Source organism: Pteropus alecto, unplaced genomic scaffold, assembly GCF_000325575.1.
Source record: "Pteropus alecto unplaced genomic scaffold, ASM32557v1 scaffold152, whole genome shotgun sequence".
NCBI classification, from domain to species: domain Eukaryota; kingdom Metazoa; phylum Chordata; class Mammalia; order Chiroptera; family Pteropodidae; genus Pteropus; species Pteropus alecto.
Genome location: NW_006432227.1, coordinates 11,246,599 through 11,263,402, shown reverse-complemented (window position 1 = coordinate 11,263,402; position 16,804 = coordinate 11,246,599). Strand labels below are relative to the sequence as shown.

General features: G+C 36.1%; 1 protein-coding gene across 2 annotated transcripts in view; it reads left to right on the top strand.

Annotated features, from left to right (window-relative positions):
- FBXL7 (F-box and leucine rich repeat protein 7) overlaps positions 1–16,804 on the top strand; it is a 339,122-nt gene that overhangs the window by 127,872 nt on the left and 194,446 nt on the right. The gene's annotated exons all lie outside the window — the stretch shown is intronic.

The window sequence follows — 16,804 nt, the reverse complement described above, 5'->3', positions numbered from 1 at the left end:
GAAAAGTTAAAACAGCCTCAAAGATATTGCAGGTTCAGTTCCTGGCCACCCAACTAAAGTGAATATCGCAATAAAGTGAGTCACACGATTTTTTTTGTCCCTGTGTGCATAGTTATGTTTATACTAAACTATAGTCTTTTAAGTGTGCAACAGCATTATGTCTAAAAACAATGTACATAGCTTAATTAAAGAATACTTTGTTGCTTAAAAAATGCTGACCATCATCTGAGGTGTCAGTGATAATCCTTTTGCTGGTGGAGGGTCTTGGCTCCATGTTGATGGCTGCTGGCTGATCAGGGTGATGGTTGCTGGAAGGTGGGGTGGCTGTGGCAATTTCTTGAAGTAAGACGGTAACGTTTACAACATCAGTTGACTCGTCCATTCACAAATGATTTCTCTGTAGCATGTGATGCCGTTTGATAGCATTTTACCCACAGTAGAACTTCTTTCGAAAGTGGATTCAGTCCTCTCAAATAAGACCTCTGCTTTATTCACTAAGTTTATGTAATATTGTAAATGCTTCGTTGTCATTCCAACAGTCTTCACCAGGAGTAGTTTCCAGCTCAAGAAACCACTTTCTTCACCAGGAGTAGTTTCCAGCTCAAGAATCCATGAGAAGTGACTTCTCATCTGTTCGAGCCTCATCATAAGATTGCAGCAATTAAGTCGCTTCTTCAGGCTCCACTTCTAATTCTAGTTCTCTTGCTGTTGCCACCACTTCTGCAGTTACTTCCTCCGATAAGTCTTGACCCCTCAAAGTCATCCATGTTGGTTGGAATCAACTTCTTCCAAACTCCTACTTATGATCTTTTGACCTCTTCCTATGAATCAGAAATGTGCTTAATGGCATCTAGAGTGGTAAATCCTTTCCAGAAGGCTTTCAATATACCATGGCCAGACTCGTCAGAGGAATCACTATCTATGGCAGCTATAGCCTTACATTCTGTATTTCTTAAATAAGACTTAAAAATCGAAATTACTTTTTGATCCACACGCTGCAGAATGGATGTTGTGTTAGCAGGTATAAAAACAACATTAGTCTCATTATACGTCTCCATCAGAGCTCTTGGGTGATCAGGTGCATTGTCAATGAGCAGTAATATTTTTAAAGGAATTTTTTTTTTCTGAGCAATAGGTCTCAACAGTGGCCTTAAAAGATTCAATAAATCATGTTGGAAACAAATGTACTGTCATCCCAGCTTTGTTGTTCTATTTATAGTGCACTGGCAGAGTAAATTAGCATAATTTTTAAGGGCTCTAGGATTTTCACAATGGTAAATGAGCATTGGTTTCAGCTTAAAGTCGCCAGCTGCATTAGCCTCGATCAAGAAAGTCAGCCTGTCCTTTGACACGTTCCCCTGTCTTGCTATGAAAGTCCTAGATGGCATCTTCCTACAACATAAGACTGTTTCATCTGCATTAAACATCTGTTGTTTAGTGGAGCCATCTACATTGATTGTCTTAGCTAGATCTTCTGGACAGCTTACTGGAGCTTCGACATCAGCACTTGCCACTTCGCCTTGCGCTCTGTTATGGAGATGGCTTCTTTCCTTAAACCTCATGAACCAACCTCTGCTAGTTTTAAACTTTTCTTTTGCAGCTTCCTTACCTCTCTTAGCTTCCACTGAACTGAAGAGAGTTGGAGAGAGTGACAGCCTTGCTCTAGATGAGGCTTTGGCTGAAAGGGAGTGTTATAACTCATTTAATCTCCTATCCAGACCACTAAAACCTTCTCCATATCAGCAATTAGGCTGTTTCACTTTCTTACCATTTGTGTGTTCAGTAAGTTGCACTTTTCATTTTCTTCAAGAACTTTCCCCTTGCGTTTACAACTTGGCTGACTGGTGCTAGAGGCTTAGCTTTCAGCCTCTCTAACCTTTCAATCTGCCTTCCTCACTAAGCTTAATCATTTCCAGCTTTTGATTTAAAGTGAGAGACATGTGACTCTTCCTTTCACTTGAACACTTAGAGAACATAGTGGGGTTATTACCTGGCCTAATTTCAATATTGTCATGCCTGGGGGAATAGGGAGGCCCCGGGAGAGGGAGAGAGACAGGGCAGTAGCTGGTTGGTGGAGCAGTCAGAACACATATGTTTCTAGATCAAGTTTGAAGTCCTATATGAGTGTGGTTTGTGACTCTATACAATTACCCTAGTAACTTCAAAGGTCAGTGATCACAGATCACCATAATATAATAATATTAATGAACTATCATATAATACTAATGAAAACATTTGGAAAATTGTGAGTATTACCAAAATGTGACACAGACACAAAGTGACCCACATGCTGTTGGAAAATGGTGCCGATAGACTTGCTCGATGCGGGATTGGCACCAACCTTCAATTTATAAAAAATGTAATAGCTGCAAAGTACAATAAAACAAAGTGCAATAAATTGAGATATGCCTGTATTATAGAAGATACACACCAAATTGTTAATAGTTTTTATACTGTGGAGGAGATATTGGCTGTAGGAGAAACTATAAACTATGCTTTAGATATTTTCTGCAGTTTGCATTTGACACAATTGCTTTTATAATCCAAATGACTCTGAAAAATGCATGACAGTGAATTCTGTGCCACCATCACGGTTTTCACCCAACAGCATATTATTTATAGAGTGGAGAGGTCTGGTTATCCTCTTTATTTTCCCTGCTCTCACTCCCTGAGGAATGAGTCACACTTCCATCAGCAAGAGTCTTCCCATTAGGCAGGGATTCTCAATGCGAGGCCAAGCTATGATAGAAACATTTTCATTCTTACCATCCATTCCTCTGAAGAGTAAATTTCTTCCTCCTTTGCTCTTTTGCTTTCTCAATTTTCACAAAGAAATGAACAGTTGTCATTACTGCCAGTCACTGAAGCAGATCAAAATTCTGTGAAAAGGACTTGGATGCTGGGACTTGCAGAAGATAAATTTATTAAGGGGGAAAAAAAAAAAAGGCACCTGCTCAAACTTCCTTGTAGATTTCCTAAGGGATGTACAGCCATCCAATTTATCTCACCAGACTCCCTTTAAATTGTGTGAAGGCAAACAACTTTATTGTTAATTTGATGTTTATTACCGCCCACACATTAGCTTGAGATCAAATTTATGACACAGCGAGTTGGGATATTAGGTGACATATGTACACTCGATAATGCGCTCAGGCTTTTCACATAAGCGTACAGCACATTCGTGCCCACTTTGTAGAACGTGAAGTGCAATCTAACAATTTGAAATGCTTCTAGTCCCAATTTTCCTTATTTTTATAGCGTTTCCTGTGACATATTGTGGCTTTGTCTAAGATTGAGAATCTTGCTGCTTTCACTTCAAATTCCTTTCAAGCAGTTCTCCATTCCAGGAGGGAGCAACTATCCTTTCTTGAAGCCCCAGCAGTTCATGTAATTTTTCCATTTGTCTGACCGTCAGGAAGCCGTCTTTTATATTGAGATAGTCATTTATTTCTTTCTATCCTTCATTTGCCGGTCTTAGGATGACACGAATATAATTTCAAATTACAAATACCGAGGTCATTTATGAGTTCTAGTAGCTTTTTTGTCAGTTCTTTGGAGTTTTCTATATATATGATTGTGTCATCTGCAAGTAAAGGCAATTTTAAGTTCTTTTTGCTAACGTGTGTATTTTGTTTGTTTGCCTTCTCTTGCATCTGCTAGGGCCCCGTGCAGTATTGAATAGAAGTGATGATAGCATACATCCTTGCCAATCTTAGGGGGAAAAAGTACTGTCTTTCACCATTAAGTGTATTGTTAGTTGTAGGGTTTTTTTGTTTTTTTTTTTCCCATATACATTCTTTATCAGGTTGAAGACATTTCCTTTGAATCCTAGTTTGATAAGTTTTTATTATTAATGGATGTTGGATTTTGTCAGATCTTTTTTTACCACTATTGATGATCTATTGATATGATTATGTGCTTTAATTGCTAGTCTTTTGAATTAAATTAAGCACTTTTTGAATGTTGAATTAACTTTATATCCCCAGGGAGAAAAATTTGCTTGCCCATGATGTATTATCATTTTTACATATCGCTAGATTCAGTTTGCTATTTTGTTAAGGATTTTTTTTATCCATGTTGAGGATAAAAAATAGGATATTGGCGTGTCATTTTTCTTATCTTGGAGTAACTTTGTCTGATTTTGGCCTGAGGGTATTGCTGATCTCCTAATACGTGTTAGGAAGTAATCGTTTATCTTGCATTTTCTAAAAAGAGGTTTGTGGAGTTGGTGTTCTTTCTTTTTCTTAAATGTTTGATAGGCTTCACTTGTGAAGTATTCTGGACCTGCAGTTTTCTTTGGGCAAATGTCTTTTAACAGTACATTTAATTAAATGGGTAAATGGCTGTTCAGGTTAATTTTTTCTTTAATGAAATTTGGTAATTAACATCTTTCAAGCATTTGTCAGTTTCATCTATTTTAATCAAAATTATTGGTCCAAAGGTTTTCAAAATATTATCTGATTTTCCTTTCGGGTCTGAAAGATCTGTAATGATGTGCCCTCTTTCATTCCTGATATTGGTAATTTTTTCATTCTTTCTCTCTCCTTATTTCTCCACCCTTCCTTCCTCCCTCTTTGCATATCAGCCTGGCTAAAAGTTTAGCAATTTTCTTGACCTTTTCAAAGAACCAGATTTTGTCATTTTCTCTATTATTTTTCCATTTTAATTGTATTAATTTCTGCTCTTTATTATTTTCTTCTTTTTGCTTATTTTGCTTTTCTTTTTCTAGTAACTTAAGGTAGATACTAGATTATTGATTTAAGAGCTTTCTTCTTTTCTGATTTAAGCATTCGACAGTACAAACAAGCCCTAATTACTATTTTAGCTGCATCTCACAAGTTTTGATATGTATTTTCATTTAATTCCAAATTTTTTCGTTTTGCTTGTGATTTCTCATGTGTTATTTCTAAATATTTTAAAAACTTTTCTATTTATAAATATATTGGGATTTTTCAGATTTCTTTCCTTCAGATACCAATTTCTAGTTTAATTCCAATGCTTAGGAAATATACTATGCATGATATCAGTCCTTTTAAATTTATTGAGTTTTTTTTTTTATGACATAGAGTAAGCTCTATGTGGGCAAAAGTTTTATGTGCACGTCCATATATATTTAGCTTTTTTTGGACTGAGTGTTCTTTAAATGTCAATCAGGTCAGTTTGGCTAATAGTATTGTTCCAATCTTCTGTGTCATTACTGGTTTTCTATGTGCATGTTCTATCAATAACTGAGAGAGAAATGTTGAAGTCTCTCTCTAAACCGTAGATTCTTTATTTCTTCTCTTCAGTTTTTGTTTCATAGATTTTGAATCTCTGTGGTTATATGCATACACACTTAGGATTATTGTGCCTTTCTAATATATTGCCCCTTTATAAACCATTCCTCTATATCTCTGATAATATTTGTTGATCTGATATCTACCTTGTCCAATAATAATATAGCAATTCAAACTTTCTTTTGATTAGTATTCGCATCTATTTACTTTGATCTATGCTCTTTTTTAAAAGAATTTAAAGTAGATTTCTAACACACACTTAGGATTATTGTGCCTTTCTAATATATTGCCCCTTTATAAACCATTCCTCTATATCTCTGATAATATTTGTTGATCTGATATCTACCTTGTCCAATAATAATATAGCAATTCAAACTTTCTTTTGATTAGTATTCGCATCCATTTACTTTGATTTATGCTCTTTTTAAAAAAAATTTAAAGTAGATTTCTAACAACACTATATAATTAGATCTTGCTTTTTAAAATCCATTTGGTATCTCTTCAATCTTTTTTTAATTGGGGTGTTCATACTATTTATTTTTAATGTAATTATCAAGTTGATTGGCTTCATATATACCATCTTACTAGTTGTTTTCTTTTTATCCTATTTTGTTTTTTTCTTCTTCTATCCTACTTTCTTTTATATTGCTTTGTTGTTGTTGTTTTATGATTCCCTCTTATGATACTCTTGTTTTTCAGTTATCTCTGTTTTTTAATTCTTTTGTGGGAGGCATTCTCTAGAGTTTACAGTATACATCATTAGCTTATTACAGTGTACTTTCAAATAATACTATAGGATTTTACATGTAGTATAAAAACCTTACAACAGTATACATCCATTTTCTCTCCCAACCTTTATGCTATCGTGTCTATGTATTTTACTTCTACATATGTCGTAAACTTTGCAATTTATGTAACTCTGTTGCTTACACATTCAATTACTATTGGAAGTGATTAAAAATAAGAAAAATATCTTTAATGTTCACCTTTGCTTTTATCTTTTCTGGAGTTCACCATTATCTTTTGAAGATCATATTTTCATCTTGTATCATATTCCTTCTTTTCAAAGAACTTCCTGTGACTTTTTTTTATTTCCTTTGGTCTTTGATAATAAATTCTTTAAGCTATTGTTTGTCTTACAAAGTGGTTTCTGTGGCTACTTTTTTGGAAGATGTTTTCACGGGGTATATGATTCTGGGTTGACAGGTTTTTTTCAGTTGTTTTTCTTTAGTACATTAAAGACGTTACTTTATTGTCTTCTGACTTGCATAGCATCTGACAAGAAGTTGGCTGTCATTCCTATCTTGATTCCTCAGTGCGTTAAGGTACTTTTCTCTCTTCGGTGGCTTAAGGCTTATACTTTCAATAAAAGAAAGATTTGGGAAAATAGGGAGTGTTCCATGTCTGCCCCCAACAGGAGCTGATCACTTCTCGCACATCAACACCACTGAAAAGGCTCTCTCCATTCTCCTCCCCTGTGCCTAATGTTTACCATGGGCACCTGGTGGAAGCCAATGAAAAACCATATTCATGAGCAAAAGTCTCCCTGTCTCTCGGACTTTCAGCTATTTTAAACTGACCCCCTAGTCCAAATGTGATCTTTATGAATCCATTAAACTGTTAGCTGATTTCTTCTTACTTGCATGGTGGCCACATCTAGCCCCATACTCCATCAAAGGTTGTCTCTTGTCTCTCCTTGGAATTGGTTTAGGTTGTTCTATGAGCTCAACGTTCAGATAAGGATCAGAAGTATGTGGCTTTTTCGCATTGCCACAGTGGGGACAACATTATCTTGCAACTCTCTACATCCTAATTTGCTCTGGTTTTGAAGTTGTTCACCATTCTAGATGCTCTTTTATGAACAGATTACCGTTTGTTTATAGCCACTTAAATTATCTCCAAATAAAAGTCATTCTTCAGGTTAATAAATTAGGGCATATCCATGGCTATATATTTGTCAGTGTCAATTCAGCTTTTATTGCATCATGCATATCATCAGATCATAAAGTGTTTACTGTCAAAATATCTGCCAAGTCTTTTTGCTGCATCCTGCCATTGCTAAGCCATTTCCTCCCAACTCTGCACTTTTGAGTTTTTAATCCCTTGAGCAAAATTTTACAAATTGTCATTTTAAATTATAGTTTGGGGATTAATATAATCCCAAGACCACCCAGATGTGGAAGATCCTAATCTTTCATTCAACAAAGTTTCTGTTCCTTCAATAAGTCACTGATGCAACTATTGAATAGGTCACAGCTGAGTCCAAAGAGAGATCTGCCAGAAATACCTCCTTCCAATTTGACATTAATTTCTGAATTGGTACATTCAACTTGATAATATCCACTTAAATAATTGTTTTTATCCTTTACTGTTTTGGTCATAAGATTGATTAAGTAGTTCTGAGTTGCTTTCTTAGAAGTTCACATATATTATACACTATATTTACAACTCTATTTATTTTGTGTAATAACCCTGTCCAAAAATAAAATGGAGCCAGTTGTACATAATAAAGTCACGCTAGCTGCAATGATTACTGCTTCAACTTATAACTTTCTTATAACTTTCACATTTATTTATTAAACTGACATTATTTATTTATTAAACTGACATTAATTATTTATTAAACTGACATCGAGTCTTTGATTTTAACCTCAGTATTGTTTTATAAGGTAAAATATGACCTTGTTTGTAGATTTAGTCTATGACAAAAATTGGAGACCTCCTGCATTTCATTCTATTTTTTTTTTAACAAATGAAAGAGAAAGTTTCTAGGGATGTATTGATGAACCATAGTAAATTCAAGTCACTGGTTCATAATATTAGAAGCTTAGAAATTAGATGATAGTAAATATGTACTGACACCAGTCCTGGGCTAATAAATAGTTCTAATTTTTAGGACTTGTGATTTAAAAGTTCATAATTCAGACTTTGGGTTGAGCTGAAACTGACTCCTCTCTGCCTCTGAATGATATTTTTTTAGGTTCAGTGACCATCAAAGAGATCAGTGGGGTAGTGAAGACCAATAGTTATGTCAGCTGTGAGGCTCAATTTAGAGGCTCAATGTTGAATTGGAACCAAAAATATATATAAATGATTTGGACAGGGAGGAATACATTACCTTTATAAAGAATTTTGAGTGCCTTGGGTCAAAGAAACATCTTATTAACAAAAGTCTCTTTTGCCATAAGCGTTTATAGTAGGTTTGAAGCTATCCCTGTTGGTAGGAGCTACTGATGCTAATAATATTAGTTGCTATACAAATTCTCTTAAAATTAATAAAAGCAGCCTGAATTCATGCCATGACTAAACTCTGGGTAGTGTCAGCGATAGGGACATCCACTTTATTTTTTCTGCCTTTTAGGAAAGAGAAAGCCACAGTGCTTAGTGCATATATCTTTATATTTATTGCTTGGTCATATAAGAATACAACAAAGAGGGATATTTTCAAGATTCATGATGTCTCTAAACGGATTTGTTCCAGGAATGTTAGTAAGTAATGCCTTTAAACCACTTGAGAGAGGTATTGTTTTAAAGAGCTTTAATTCTTTAAACTATCCTTAGAGTTTGTTTTACGTGGTTAAAACACCTTTGGCCAGTATTACATCCCTTTTTTTCCTCTGGTTTAACACTAGATATGTTAATAGTGTTTTCGTTTAGTTTCTAAAAATGATCCTCTTTTCATAGACTTTATGATGGAAATAACATTCTAGGGGGTCTTGTAAAATCTGAAGTTGCAAATTCAAAAATGATTTTGTAATTCATTTTCCTAAATTTAATTCTTGTCAGTTGTCTACCTGTCTTTTTTCTTTCTATTTTGGAAAATGTATTTATTGCTATTTTAAGCCTCTTTTGAAACGTCCCACTAGATTTTCCAGATGACCCAAAGTATGGTTTGAGAGAGATGCTGAAGAGATATTGAATAGAGCTTCCTTGAACCTTTAAAGGTCATTGAAGTTAGAGACAAATGCTAAATAATCAGACTAAAAGTAATACTCTCATCCTCACTAATGGCTTATAATACCTTAGAAGGAAAGTCATCTATTAATCATTTAGTTCCTAGAATAAAGTTTCGGAATGAGTCTTAATGATTACACTGATGTTAAACATTAACCATGAAACATAGAAACAAATTTTTAAGCAGACATTATTCTTCAGAATGAATTTTGTCCTTCAGAATTGTCAGGCAAGAATGTGCACCGATGCCAGCAATGTTACCCACTGCTTAAACAGTTTTGTGTCTCCTTGCAATTGTCATCTGTGAGTCACAGAAGAAAATTAATCTTGTCCTTTTAGGTACAGCTTATTTTTGACCCAAAATAGTATCCCAAGCCTGATAACCCATATTATTTATACATTTTAACTCTTCATTATTTTTTCTGTAGTATTCACTAAACATATCTTTAAAGAACAGAGGTTTGCTGCCATTTATGTTTTAAAGTCTGAAATTCCAAAAGGAAGAAGTTCAAAGAAATATGTGAATCAGTGGCAGCCTACTGGAAAACAGCATGTAATTCCCTGAGCAGATTATCTTCAAGTGAGAACGTGCATTTGGATATAAGTCCGGTGCGGTGGGGAAATCAGTCACACTGCATTGTCATATTACAGAGGGGAAAAGTGAGTATAGGCTTTAAAGAATTCCAGAGATTTATTCAAAAAGAGCTCCAGTACTTGCTAACTGCATGGTATCAGGCTTCTTTCTGAATTAGCATTTCCTCAGCATTCGAATGGAATTGTGAGAAGCAATCTCGCAGACTGGGTAAGAACCCGTGGTCCACTGCAAGGCCTGGGGTCACTCCAGGTGCCATAAATGATGTCGGTATTATCAGACTATGTGTACATAGCTCAAAGACCAGACCCACTATTGGCTGCTTAGAGATTTGTTGCAAGGAGATCACGGTTATTAAAGAAAACAAAAACGATAATCAGGCTGAGAAAAGATCTTTGGAGGTAATTGACTTGTACACAGCAAGTCCAACCAGATTGGGCCCGAGGTGTCTTTTCAGAAGAGGAGCTTGCGCTGTGAATCTTCCATTACTCAAGGAAGAACTCCATCCAGTCCACCAAGTTCATATCATAACTTGCACTATTTGGAATTTCACTTAAGAGTTTTTTGTTTTACTCAAAACAAGGTAAGAGGGAGGTAGTTATTACATTTCAAAGGTAGAGCACAACCTCCTCCTCCCCCACCATTGTGTTAGTGTTGGGCCCAGTCTCTCTTGACCACAAAACACAATTGATAATTGTCTCAGTTGATTCTGGTATTTCGCCAGATATCTGTAGATGATTTTAGTGTTGCTCTATGTTGTTGAAAAAAAAAAAAAAGTCAAGTTTTCTTTGTTAACCGGAAGGTTTTTGTTTGCTCTGGCAAACAAACATTTTTTTTTCGGGTAGATCATTAAGATTCCAAAACTGACCTCTGGAAGGGCCCCTGGAAATCACTACATCGATGTCAGTTTTCAGTCTTTGCAGTGTGAATGAACCTGACATCTATGGACTTTCCCTAACTGCAACAGGCTGGGTCAGATAGATTGTCTGCATTTATTTTGAAATACGAAATAAAGCAGCAATCAGATGGATGATATATCAATTGTAATAGCTGAAATGGGTTGTTAACCACCTGCAAACAGCAATTGAGTCAAAATATGTTTTATATTCAAAATTTTATGTATTTTATTGAGTCAAAATATGTCGTATAGTCAAAATTGTATGTTTTATTACTTACATATTAATTAAAAGTTTTTATTGTGGTTGAACTGTAAGAACTAGGTTTTATTTATGATATATATTTGTATCTTCTGATGGTTAAAAAGTATTGTATATGCAAGGTTTCCTCCTGATTTAGTCATTATCTAAAATAAATAATGGAAGAGAAATGACTCATTACCTGGAAAACAGTCACAAATAAAACAATCTCAAATTACGTCAATTTCCTGGATATTTTGGATTAAAGTTTTGGCCTATAATGGCCTGAGAAGTCTGTTCAGCCCTCTATTCGCAATTTCTATTCGTTTTTATAAGTGCTCAAAAAATGTATTTACTCACCAAACCAAAATGTAAGGTCTTAATTTTGTACGGATTATCCATTTGGAGGAAATACACAGCAGGAAACCGTTTTTGTTGCTTAGGCCTTTTGTACACGCTGCTCCTGCCTCTCTCGGTGGGCTTACATCCGCACTACTGCTCATGGATCTGCTAAATTAAATGGCTAACATACGGACCATCAAGTCCCATTCTGTAGGTCTCAGCCAATCTGCCATCTTACACAAAGGTACAGCTTGAAGGATTCTGAATGTGTTTCGCTTGCTTTTAATAGGACCATTCATTTTATCATGTGACTGCTCACTCCTTAGTCTGGGCTAGATTTGCAATAGCGTCAATCAGAAGGAGTATACAATTGTTTTATTCCTTTATGATTTCTCATGCCTTTTGGATGATAGAACTTAGCCACTAGAATGGAGTCTAGAATGATGGTAGCATCCCAAGATGCTAGGAACACAGAAACGCTAGAGATAAGGTTGTTGAAAGTAGGGTTTTCACTGCTTCGGACTGGCTCTTTGCACTCAGCATACACTATGTACTCATATTATCGATTATCTCTAAATTATATTGTTCCAGCGTCCTGGATCTCTCATCCACATCCGGAATTAAATGGCTCCACTTAGACATCATTTTGTCTTTCCTGAATCTTAACTGCATCTAGTGTGCTTTAACACATGTCCAATTAAATGACCTCTTAACACCCCTCACTGACTGTCCATCACTTATAGTAACCTTTCCCAAACTGTGTTCCATGTAGCAGTTATGTAGCATGTAAATGTTACTCAAAAATTGTTATTTGTCTTAATACCAAGTAAAACCAAAGTTGATAATGGTCTTTTTTGCTGGATATTTGAAACTAGTAGGATTTGTGACCTCTCAGGGTTGAGTAATGGTGACGTTTTTCCATAGAGCATCTTCTGAGACTAATACTCCAGGACGCACACTTTGGGAAACGATAGGGTCTAAGCTAAAGTGATCATTGCTTTGCATGTCATACACGGCCACTGATTAGTTTTGAAATTCACCTTCTACCGTCCTCCTCCTCTGACAACTCGTATTAGCCACACCAACTTACCTGATGTTTCCTCTGCTGATTGACCACACCATGTCCCCACCTACCTGAATTATCCTTTTCCCCCGACCTGCTAAGTAAACTTGCGCTCATCCTTTAAGACACAATTCAAGGCATCCCTGCCTTTGAGGAGTCTTCTCTGACGATCCCAAACAGCGCTCAGCACTCAATTTTCAGTGCTGTTTTGGTGCATGGAATATTATTTAACATAAAGACAGTTTTGAGTCCTTCTGTCAGGTACTTACCCATGTTTTGGCCATTCTTCGCTTCTGTGTTTCTCTTCCCAATGATCTTAACTCTTCCTAATATTTGCATTCTTAGCGCATACCAGAATGGCCCCCACAGAGTAGGAAATTAGTGTATAATGGCTAAATGTACAGCCCTTGAATGTCTGTAATGTGTGATGCTATGATCTTTGAAGTTACAGTGTTTATACTTTTAACTACGTTAATGTTTTTTTTTTAAACCTGATATTGTGTGGAGGGAGAGTAGTAAATCAGAAAATCTAAAGATCTCTCCTTTCTCTAATTAATCGTGAACATGGCATCTAACTTCATTGAGCCTGTTTACTTATCCGTGAAATAAGCCTGAAACCATCTCCGAGGGCACTTTCCAGCTCTAAAATTCTGCGACTCTGAAGCACTGTGGCAGATGTTCTTTAGGTAACGAGTTGGTTTGCAAGTGAACTAGGAAAGACTTTCAGATATTTTTCTTCTTCCCTTCCCTGCTCTCCTATCTGATTGGTCTAAAATCCTTTCTTGACCCTACTTTTTGATCCTTAAAATGCAGTAGTTGATGCCAAGGTTTTCACTAGACTGTAATTTGAGAAGCAGAAAAATAAAGCTATGTTTTTTTGAAAACAACTGCACAAGTTTTTGTTTTTGTGGGTTTTTAAAACTCTTACTCAAGCTTTTCAAAACAATGCTTTTGTAGGTTCTTAGTATCCATGTCAGAGAGTTTTGCTGAAAATGTTTCTTATAAAGATGGAAAAAACGCCTACCCAGCTAACTGTTTCATCCCTGATTTGCCCATTTCATCAGTGTGTTGAGAAGGCTCCTTGCTTAGGGCTCCGGTTACAGGAGTGGGACTGTAGGTCACCACGCTGCAGGGCACTGCTGTTCATGAGTAGCTGGCCAAGGAAAACACTTACTTGAGTACTTGAAGCAGAAGATGAAACAAATGCTTTTCAGCTAGGAAAGAGCTCTTGAGCTGGCCCCCAAGAAAATGATCCATGTGACAAATCCTGATGGCAGCAAAGTGGCTTGTCATTAAGCTTATTACTTGGGAAATCACTGGCCTGGCACGCCACACCTACCGCTTTATAATCTTTTGTTGCAAAGCCACAAATTAAGTGTGGTCCTCAACTTTAAAAGCAGCGCTTTTTAAAGCAGACAAGTTCTTGTGATGGAAATGAAATTTAAAAAATCTCTTTTTAAAGCAGACAAGTTCTTGTGATGGAAATGAAATTTTAAAAATCTCTTTCATGTTGCTAAATCATTACCACAATCAATAGCCGTAAATAAAATTTATGATGCACCAGTACCATGCTATTGTTTTTAAGGTGGAGAAATGATTATGATCCATAATTACCGTCCTTAAGAAATTTCTATATATCTCGACAGGAGATACATTTGAATGTGTCAGTAGATGTTTTAAAAGGTTTGAGCTTTAATTTTCATCTGTCTTCCAATGAAATCTGTTTTGGTTTGGGAAAAACTGTTTTTAAGTATACAATACGCTATTTCTAACTGCAGGTGCTAGGTCGTACAGCATGTCTCTAGAACTTAATCATCTGGCAGAACCGAAAGTTTATAACCTTTGAATAGTAACTCCCCGTTTTCCCTTCCCCCCCCCAGCCCCTAGCAACCACCATTCTACTCTGTTTCTATATGTTCGACTGTTCTAGATACCTCACTCGTATGAGTGGAATCATGTAGTATTTGTCCTTATGGGACTTGCTTGTTTCATTTAGCATAATGTCCTCCAAGTTCATTCATGTTATCACGGATGGCAGGATTTCCTTTTTTTTTTTAAGGCTGAATAATCTTCTATTGTATGTATATACCACTTTTTCTTTATCTATTTATCCAAGAAATGCAAATTAAAACCACAATGAGCTATCACCTCATGTTCGTTAAGTAAAAGTTACTGTGATCAAGAAATAAACAATGAATGTTGGCAAGGATGTGGAGAAATTGGAACCCTTGTCCGCTATTGATGGGAGTGTAAAATGGTGCAGCTGCTTTGAAAATTCTGTATGAAAGTGCCTCAAAAAAAAAAAGAAAGAAAAAAAAGAAATACCATATGATCTAGCAATTCCACTTCTGGGTATTTATCCAAAAGAATTAAAATCAGGATCTCAAAGTGGTATTTACACTCTGTGTTCATTGCAGGATTATTCACAAGAGCCAAGTTATGGAAACAACCTAGTTTGAGGAGAATTTTATTAAAAGTCATCGATCAAAGTCAGAAACAAAGTTTTTCAATATAACAACATGTCTCGAGATCTACATCTCAGGCTACGCGTGGATTTAGTTTCTGAACTACCACCCTGACCAGCCATTTTTTAAATGCCAACACTAGGGGAGAAAGAAAATTCTGAATTTTTACTCTTCTCTAGTCTGATTGGCTTCATGTCTTAAGAAAGGTCATATCTGATATCATGGAGGACACCATTCACTTGGAACGTAAAGCATGCCAACCTCTCTGCAATGTCATGGTCAAAAATGAAATACTTTGACTTCGTTTCTCATTCAGTCTTCTGTCTCTCCCTTGGGAGCTGAAGCTGTCCTCCTGCCTCCATAAACAGCCTCGCCAAATTGGCCGAGGGAAGCCGAAGGGATATACCTCACGTTACAGCCTTACTGCCAAGTCCTAGTCAGTTTCAGCAGTATATGTGAAAACCTCCAAAGCAAACACTGAAAAAGGATATCAAAATTAAATTAATCCTCTCCAAGGATAAATAAAGCATGGATGCATTCGTTGCTCTTGAGCTTACAGGATGGAAATCAGAAAGGCTTTTGCTTGGGTGTCCATGATACTGGTGTGCCGATTCCTCATTCTTCAGCTCAGTAGAGAGGAGAAATATAGACCTACAAAAGTCTTGGTTCCTTACTAATGTCAATAGATGTAAGAAAACATGCCTCGATAGCTGATCTTTATAGACATCTTCAAGATGGTGTATGTTAGTGAGCAGCAGAAAGTCATCCTTGTCTTCAGAGCCACTTAAACAGCCACTGTGTCTTAAGAGGAGAGAAACCAAACTCTTTCTTTGAGCATATTAATGTCAAAGTAAAACGGGCATTTGGATGTCACGTGATTGCAGGCAGATAGAAACGGCTTTGAACTAGTCCTCATTTTTATGAATCGAGAAAATTGAGGTAGAGCAGGGCCCTTTTCTTTGCTTCACGCTCACCATACAGCTGAAAATTTTATTCTCTCTCTTGATTTTGATGACCACCTGAAATGATTGGGACTAACTCGACTCTGTGAGTTTTCTGACCAACGTCTGACAGGCAGCTACAGAAAACATAGCTTCCTACTGATCTGCTTGCAGAAGCTGAGTTATTTGGGACCAACTTAATTGCAAATCTTGTTTGTTTTTCCATCAGTCTTCACCGAAGGATGAGACCAAAGAAAAACCTCATTCTTTTTTACAAAACTCTGATAAAATACCCTCTGTGGTGAAACATAAGTTAACAGTAAACAGACTTTTGTAGATTGTGCTTTAGCTGGCCTATTGCAATGCTTAACATTCCTTTCTTGGATGTGATTACAATTTTTAATTATAGTTTTCCAGTTTTTTTTTTTTTTTTTTTCAATAAGACACACACCATTCTGGTGACTTTGCTGGAACTATCTTGACACAGGCCTAATTCAGAGGTACATAAGTTCAGTTCCAGACCACCACAATAAAGCAGATATCACAATAAAGTGATTCACCCATTTTTTTGTTTTCCAGTGCACATTAAAGTTGTTTAGACTATTCTGTAACCTGTTAAGTGTGCAATAGCATTATGTCTAAAAAATGTACTTAACTTAAAAATACTTTATTGCTAAACCATCATCTGAGCCTTCAGCGAGTTGTGATCTTTCTGCTGGTGGAGGGTCTTACCTTCAATTTGTAAAAACTGTGGTATCCGTGAAGCACAATGAAATGAAGCACGATAAAACAAGGTATGCCTGTATTAATTAAAATTGGAAAATATAAGCATCCATAAGATATTTCATAGATTTCTTTCTTTCCTTGTGGAAAGTTACATTTTTCTTTTTTAAAAAATCATAAATACGGGAGGGCAAATATCTGTTGGACACCTGAGCACTGAATGAAATTTTTAAGTAGTAACAGCTGCTGGCTCCCCTGTTTTGGGCAAAGTCTATGCGTGCCTTTTCATAGAATAATAAGAGTTCATCACCC